We start from the raw sequence: 7,192 nt of genomic DNA, 5'->3' as shown, positions 1-7,192 counted from the left end.
GTTGGGTCCCCTTCGACTGCACCCATGACCTTCTGCTCTGCGACAGAGCTCTATTCAGACATGTCCTTCCAGTTCTATTGGGCTGTGAGCTCCCTAGTGCGGGGCATTAACCTTCCTTAACCTCCTCACCCCCAGTCCAATCTTTACGTGGTAGAAGAGGTGGTGGGGAAGTCACTGAGAGTAGGGCTGTTTCTCTTGACTCAGTGGTCCCTCGTGGGAGGTATCTGGACCCCCATTTGCAGGGGACTCCTTGGTGACTCTCTGCAGAAGGTCTTCAGCTTGGGATTCACTTACAGTTGAAGTACAAATATTGTCCTACTCAACATCTTCAGAGGATAGGCTTATTTTGGAAACAATTGAAAATTCTTCACAATATACACAATGATCATAATGACAACCCGGTGGAAGTTTAGTTAACATGCAGAGAACTATCGCTCTTATAAAGGACTGTCACTTCATTCACCCATTGCACCCTTACTAAGTACCTGATTGTTAAACGTCTGGTGTGTGCTAAGCTTTGGGCCCAAAGGGAAAGTTACAAAACAATAGTTAAGATGTGGCTCCCACCCCCACAGAGCCCACAGCCCAGCAGAGTGAGTGCACACCCAGAGAGCTCTGCCAGATAGCAGAGGGCTGTAGGTGCTGTGGGAGGGATCCAGCGCAGTGCTAGAGGAAGGGGTGGTGGCTTGGCCAGGGAGGGGCTACAGAGGGCAGGGAGTTGCTGCCTGGGCGTTTGAGTTGGAAGGGAATGAGATTGAAGGAGGCAAAGAGCAGGGTGGGCTTGAGGATCTCCCATTTGAAAAGTTTGTGTTGGAAGCAGTGGGAAGGGCAGAGTGAGTATGAATTCCGAGGACCCCGATGCCAGGTGAGGGACTGGGGACTTTATTTGGCCTGCAGCGACTGGGAGACATTGAAGGGGTTCAAGTGCGAGAGTGAGGCATTACCATTGAGACTGCAGGGAGACAGGAGGATTGAGGGAGCCATGCAGGAGAATGGCCAGGCAGGGGCAGCGGGCATCCATGTGAGAGCTGCTGGTGAGTGAAGGAGGTGCTGCCTGGAGGGGAAGAAAGGAGCAGCCCACCGCCCAGAAGAGAAAAGAGTGCGGGGCATGGAGCTAGAAGGCAAGGATCCTAGTCCTAGTTTGGTCTCTTAGTTGATGTCACCTTGGTCAAGTCATTTCTCCTCTTGGGGTTCTTGTTTTCTCAGTGCAAACAAAATGGAGAGACACAGTGATCCCCACCACCCTTGGGTCTCTGCGGATCTCCGGCACTCTGTGCATGAGATACACGTGCAGAAATCTGAACAGGTCGTGGTCTCGGACTGGATGTGGCGGCAGGAGGGAGGAAGTACTCGAAGATGTCTTCCTGGCTCTGGTCCTTTGTTACCCAGGAGGGTCACGCCCCATTTCACTTGTGGTGGGAAGAAAGCAGGAGAGAATGGATGGGTGTGACAGGATGGCCTCCCTCTCTGTAAGGAAGGGGAGGAGGCTGGCTTGGGAGGAGCAGAGACCTTGGGACGATCTTCTGTGACCCGCCGCAGCCAAAGGGCTCTCAGTAATGATTTTTGATAGAGGAACCTCAGCCACCAAGTTCACAAGGGTTAGAACTCAGGAACTCACGTGTCTGCAATAGCTTGTTTTCCTAGCTCTAATTTTTTCTTGATTCCTGAGCATGTATCAGAGTTAATGAAGCAATTCTATTATTAAACCACTTAGAAATTTAGAAGACAATGTACTGGGGTTTGAACGGATAATTAGATATTGGCGAAAAACATTTGCAAGAGAATTACATATAAATCTCGTGTATTACCCCTTTGTACCACATCCATGAAAAAATAGGATTACTCAAAGAGCTCAGGAATGAGCTACTTCATGCGTTTTGGTAAAAAGAAAAGCATTTCTATTTCCAGTGGAATGCTTTATGAAACACTTCAAAATGCAGATCTGAAACTCCATTTCTGGTTTAATGTCTACTGAGAAGGGAAGAATCGTTTTTCACTTTTGAAGAAGTGTGTGTTGCTGCTGAAAGCCATAAGGATCCGCTTTGGCAGAACCAATACCCGCTAAGATGCTGGGGCGCCATTCTATTCCTTGCTGTGAATCATCAGATGTATTTTAAGTTATATTTTTGTTGATGGAGAAGCGGAGGCTTTAGGATATGGCGAGGATATGGAAGGGACTGGGGTGGGGACTCTCAGCCAGGCAGAGTCTGGAGGGAGCCTGAGGAGGCCTTGCAGCATGAACTTGGGCTCCCAGTCCTATATTCTTCAGGTGGGCACACAGTGAGCGACCTTGACCTCGGCATTGACCCACATCTGTGTGGCTCAGCAATTTACAAGGCTCATTCTCAGGCATTACTTCACTGGTTTCAGATCCCCTTCAGAGACAGGTGCAAATGGTTTCCTTCAAAGGGCACAAGTTGCTCGCACACTCAGCATCAGGGTGAATTCAAGTTGTGCTCAGGTTGTGTGGGCTCTGTGCCAAGTTAGACGTACATATGCGTGTATAAATGAGGTGTCGGCAGGGGACTGGGAGGCAACTTGGAAGGGTGGAAAGAGCACTGGTTTTGGAGCCAAGAGGATCTGAATTCAAACCATGGCTTGGTCACTTACTAGTTACTTGAACTTGGGCAAGTTAATTAGCCTTTCTGAACCTTATTTTCCTTTTCTGTAAGATGGAGCTTTACAATACCTTCTTCTCAATGGTACTGTGAGGCATAAATGAGACGTGGAATGTGGAAGCGCTTTGTCAATGATGAAGCATGCTGAAAAAGCACTAACGTGGCATTTACCAGCAAACCTGGAGTGTCCTAAGGAAGGTGTGATTGGAGCGTTGGAGGACCCTGAAATCACACCTCGTGCTTGGCCGCGTGCTTGTGGTGCAAGCACCAGCCGGCTCAGCCTGGAGACCAGTGGCATCTCCCGCTCCCAATGTCTGACGCTCAGCACAGTTTAGTGGAGATATGACAAAGTGTGGTGGGCCTCGAGGGGGCTTTGGCCCGGTCATCTCTGAGTCTCAGCCCCTTGCCCAGGGCCTGGCCCATGGCCCTGCGTAAACCGCTGCTAGACAGATTGGAACCAGACGGTGGTCTGCAGGAGCCTGGGGAACAAGAGAGGAAAAATACGCTTCTCCCTTTTCCCCCCTCCTCCTCCCTCCTCCCACTCCTCCTCCTCCTTGTTTTTGTGTTATTTCTCTCTCTGCTGGCGAGGTATTCAAATAGCTCTAATTAGTTAGTTGTCATTTTCCATTTAGTTGTTTGCCCATGAATTGACTCACTTATTTAACAAAATTTATTCAAATGTACTTCCTTACATTGTACTTAAATGAGAATATTTTGCAAAAGGGCTGGCTGTGGCATTGACATGGGAACCGTGGTCTTTGTGTTGGAAGACCAGGCATGAGTTCAAAGACTGCTGTTACTCAGCAAGTCAGGGGACCCCCCTGAACCCCAGTTCCTCTGTCTGGGAAATTGGGGAGATGACAATGCCTCCCTCAGTGTTCTGGCACGGATCACATGGCATGAATGCTCTGTGTTAACTGGGAAGGTAGGAGGGATTCTCGCAGAACAGATGCCTTCCAGAGAGAGCAGGCAGGTGCCCTCTAGGGAGGGGTGATGAGGGCCAGGCATTTATGAGGCGGGATCTTCAGATTGGGAAGAATGGCTTTAGGGGATTCTGGAAGCTCCTAGGGAATCCTTCTGCCCCATAAATTCTTTATGAGGACGTTAAACCAGCAGGCCCTGACCCTACGGTAAGTCCCAGTTCCTCTATAAACACTACAATGTCCTGGGGAGATATTAAACCTATTTTATTCCCCTAAAATGTTGAACACAGGGAAGGGAATCCTTAAGAGCTTGTTCCAATCAATGCTGGGCTATTTGGAGTTCGAAAAATCTTGTATTAGTCTGCTCGGGTGGCCGTAACAAAATATCATAAACTGGGTGGCTTAAACGGCAGAAATTAATTTTCTCACACCTCCGGAGTCGGGAAGTCTGAGATCGGGTGCCAGCATGGTCAGGTTCTGGGGTGTGAGCTCTTCCTGGCTCGCAGACGGCCGCCTCCTTGCTGTGTTCTCACACGGGGGTAGAACGGTCTGGCATCTCTCCCTCTCCTTAGAAGGGCACCAGTCCTGAGGGGTCAGGGCCCCACCTCTATGACCTCATTTAACCTTAATCACCTCCTTAAAGGCCTGGTCTCCAATGCAGTCATGTGGAGGTTAGAGCTTCAACGCATGAATTTTGGGGGGGACACAATTCAATCCACAGCAAAGCTCAAGTGTCAAGTTCGCAGAATGGAAGGAGCTGGGGCTTAGCCGGCAGACTGACCTGGGTTAAACACTGCCCTGCCGCCCGTACTGAGGGACCTGGGCAAGTTACTAACCCCTCCCAGCCTGTTTCCTCTTCTGTGGAAGGAGGTAACAGGATCGCAGCTCCCAGGGTTTCAGTGAGGGTTAGGCGAAGGAACAACTGTGAGGCACCAAGAACTCCACCTGGCCCCTTGCTGTCCTCACGCAGAGGCAGCAGCCCCTTCCTTTTCAGCCCTTTCTTGAGATGCCACCCCTTGGCATTTTGCTCTTTGCACGTTGAAGAGGTTGAGCCGTCTTTAGGGTCTGCTTCTGCCCCTCCATTCTGGAAGTCTGTAATCTTGAGACTACAGCATAGTGTCTAGGATGGGCCACTGGGCTCTGTTCAGTCCCATGAGGATAATAATACCTGACTCTCAGGGTTATTAAGATGAACTAAGATGCCATATGGGGAAATATCTAATTCAGTTCTTGGCAGCTAGCAGATACTCAATAAATGTTCTTGCCCCGTGGCTCCAGATGAGGCCTGAGTGGGAGGATGTCAGTCAACAAAGATTTATTGAGCAGCTACTATGGGCCAGGCGCTAGAGATGCGACAGTGGAAAAGACAGGCACATCCCTGCTCTAGGAACTCAGAGTCTTTGGGGAGAAGGGAGACATTAACCGGATTATTATGAAGGCTCTTGTCTGTGGTCTTGGGTCCACACTCACCTGGCTGGGAACTCTGCCGCTCCTGTTGCTGCACAGAAGGGGTCCTCAGAGGGGCCACCCCGGACCCCGCAGGCTCATCCCTTCTGGCAGAGGTGTCCTGGGTGGGAGGGTGCCGGAATTCCTGCCCTAATCCCTGGCGCCTCCTCAAATGCCAGCTTAGCTTGCAGCTATGCACTCCCTCTCGACCGTCTCCTGTTTTGGTGTCCTCTGGGCAGCCACTCCGGGTGTCCATGAGTCATAGAGCCACTCCTTCACCCCTGGTCCTGCTCACCGTGGGGAAGAGAATTCCATTTATAACAACAAGTTCCCAGGAATTGAGACGCCTCATTTGTTTATGCTATCCTCACACAATGATTGCAGGTGCTATGGGCTGGGAGCCGGCCTTGCTTCTGCTCCTCTGCTCTGGTCCCAGCTTTGCTGGGGACTCGCTGGGTGACTTGGGCGAGTTTCTGCCCTGTTGGTGGTGTTGAGGGTTTCACAGCGTGCAAAACGCATGGGGTGGTTTGCGTGGTCAGCCTGACTGGGTTTAAACATCACCCAGATTTGGCAGAAGGTAGAATAGGGGACATACGCTTGTCTCCTTGCTTAAGTAGACCTTTGTCTTGGCAGAGGGCTCAGTGGAGCAAAAGCTTGAACCTGTTGCCTGGAGAGTTTATCAAAGGCCTTCCTGAATTGTTCTAATACTGCCTTTTCTTTGCCAATAATTGAGGGTCGGCAACAAATTGATTTTTTCTTTAAAAGAGGTATGAAGTCTTGGAGCTGGTGAGCTGAGTGCCCTAGTGATCCTCTCGTTCCTCGACGCTCCATTGGTTTATCTCTGTGGAGACCCATGTTTAGATGCTGAGGCAGACACTGCTAATTGCCCTTCTGCCTTTTGTCAATAGGAGCCCCTGAGTTTTAGTCAGGCACATAAGCAACCGCTATAGACCATGTTTCCTGGCCTGCCTGGCAGCGGACTGCATCCACATGATTACCTTCTGGCCAACAGAGTGTGAGGGGAAGTAGTACTTACAATATCCGAATTATGTTTTTAAGTACATAAATTGCTTGCCCTCTTCCCGCCTTTCCTGGACTGGGATGTAGAGGTGGCTCTGAGGAGCCAGTGTCCACCATGTGGACAGTGATGATAGCCTAGGAGATAGGAAAGCAAGACAGAGGAAACCCGGGTCCCTAAATGACTTTGTCGAGCAGAGACACCTGCCAGCCTTGGCCCGCTGCCCACTGCCACATCCAGACTGTTATGTGAAAGAGAAACACATTTCTATTTTAAGTCACTGTATTTGGGGACCTATTTAGGCAATTTGACCTAAACCCTCAGTAATATAGATGTCAGCAGATGTCAGGCGTGCTCAGGGATCTAATTATCTGTCACGTGGTTCTATGAGGCATTCTGTTTAGAATTGTTATTTATTGCTACCCCTAATATTGCATAGGCTGCTAAGACTTTCTAAGATATTGTGGTAGACTTATTCTAACCGTCTTGCTTATAATTTTGAATTCCCTTAATTTTAAAACCAAGTATATGCCAGGTAGCACTTTGGGAAGATATCAGTCTTAACAAGCTTGAGTACTTATTTATATCAGGCAGTGAAAATTATATAGCCTGGTGGGTTTCTTTTATGCTTTGACTTAATGAACTTAATGCTTCCTATACTGAGCCTATATTACCATAGGTTTTTTTTTTTTTTTTTTTTTTTGTGAGGAAGACCAGCCCTGAGCTAACATCTGTTGCCAATCCTCCTCTTTTTTGCTGAGGAAGACTGGCCCTGGGCTGACATCCATGCCCATCTTCCTCTACTTTATATGGGATGCTGCCACAGCATGGCTTGACAAGCAGTGCATCGGTCTGCACCCGGGATCCACACTTGGGAACCCCGGGCTGCCAAAGTGGAGCATGCGAACTTAACTGCTACACCACCGGGCCGGCCCCCCATAGGTTTCTTTTTATGGTGTTTCTTCCTTATATATATTTAATGTTTGTTTCTTAATGGACTTATGGCACCTATTGTCACACCCATTGGTGTCTTGCCATGCTATTCCCCTGCCATCCGTGTCCTTTCCCTGTGCCCTACAGGGCTCCTTTCCTTCTGACTCAGTTTAAGTGTTTTCTCTCTGTGCTGATAGCCTTCCATACAGGGCACTCCTTCTGGACTTCTATTAGAGCTTCTTTCACGCTGAATT

The sequence above is a fragment of the Diceros bicornis genome, chromosome 12, assembly GCF_020826845.1.
Source record: "Diceros bicornis minor isolate mBicDic1 chromosome 12, mDicBic1.mat.cur, whole genome shotgun sequence".
Lineage (NCBI taxonomy): Eukaryota > Metazoa > Chordata > Mammalia > Perissodactyla > Rhinocerotidae > Diceros > Diceros bicornis.
The sequence above is the reverse complement of the archived record's forward strand: the minus strand, read 5'-3'. Positions refer to the sequence as shown.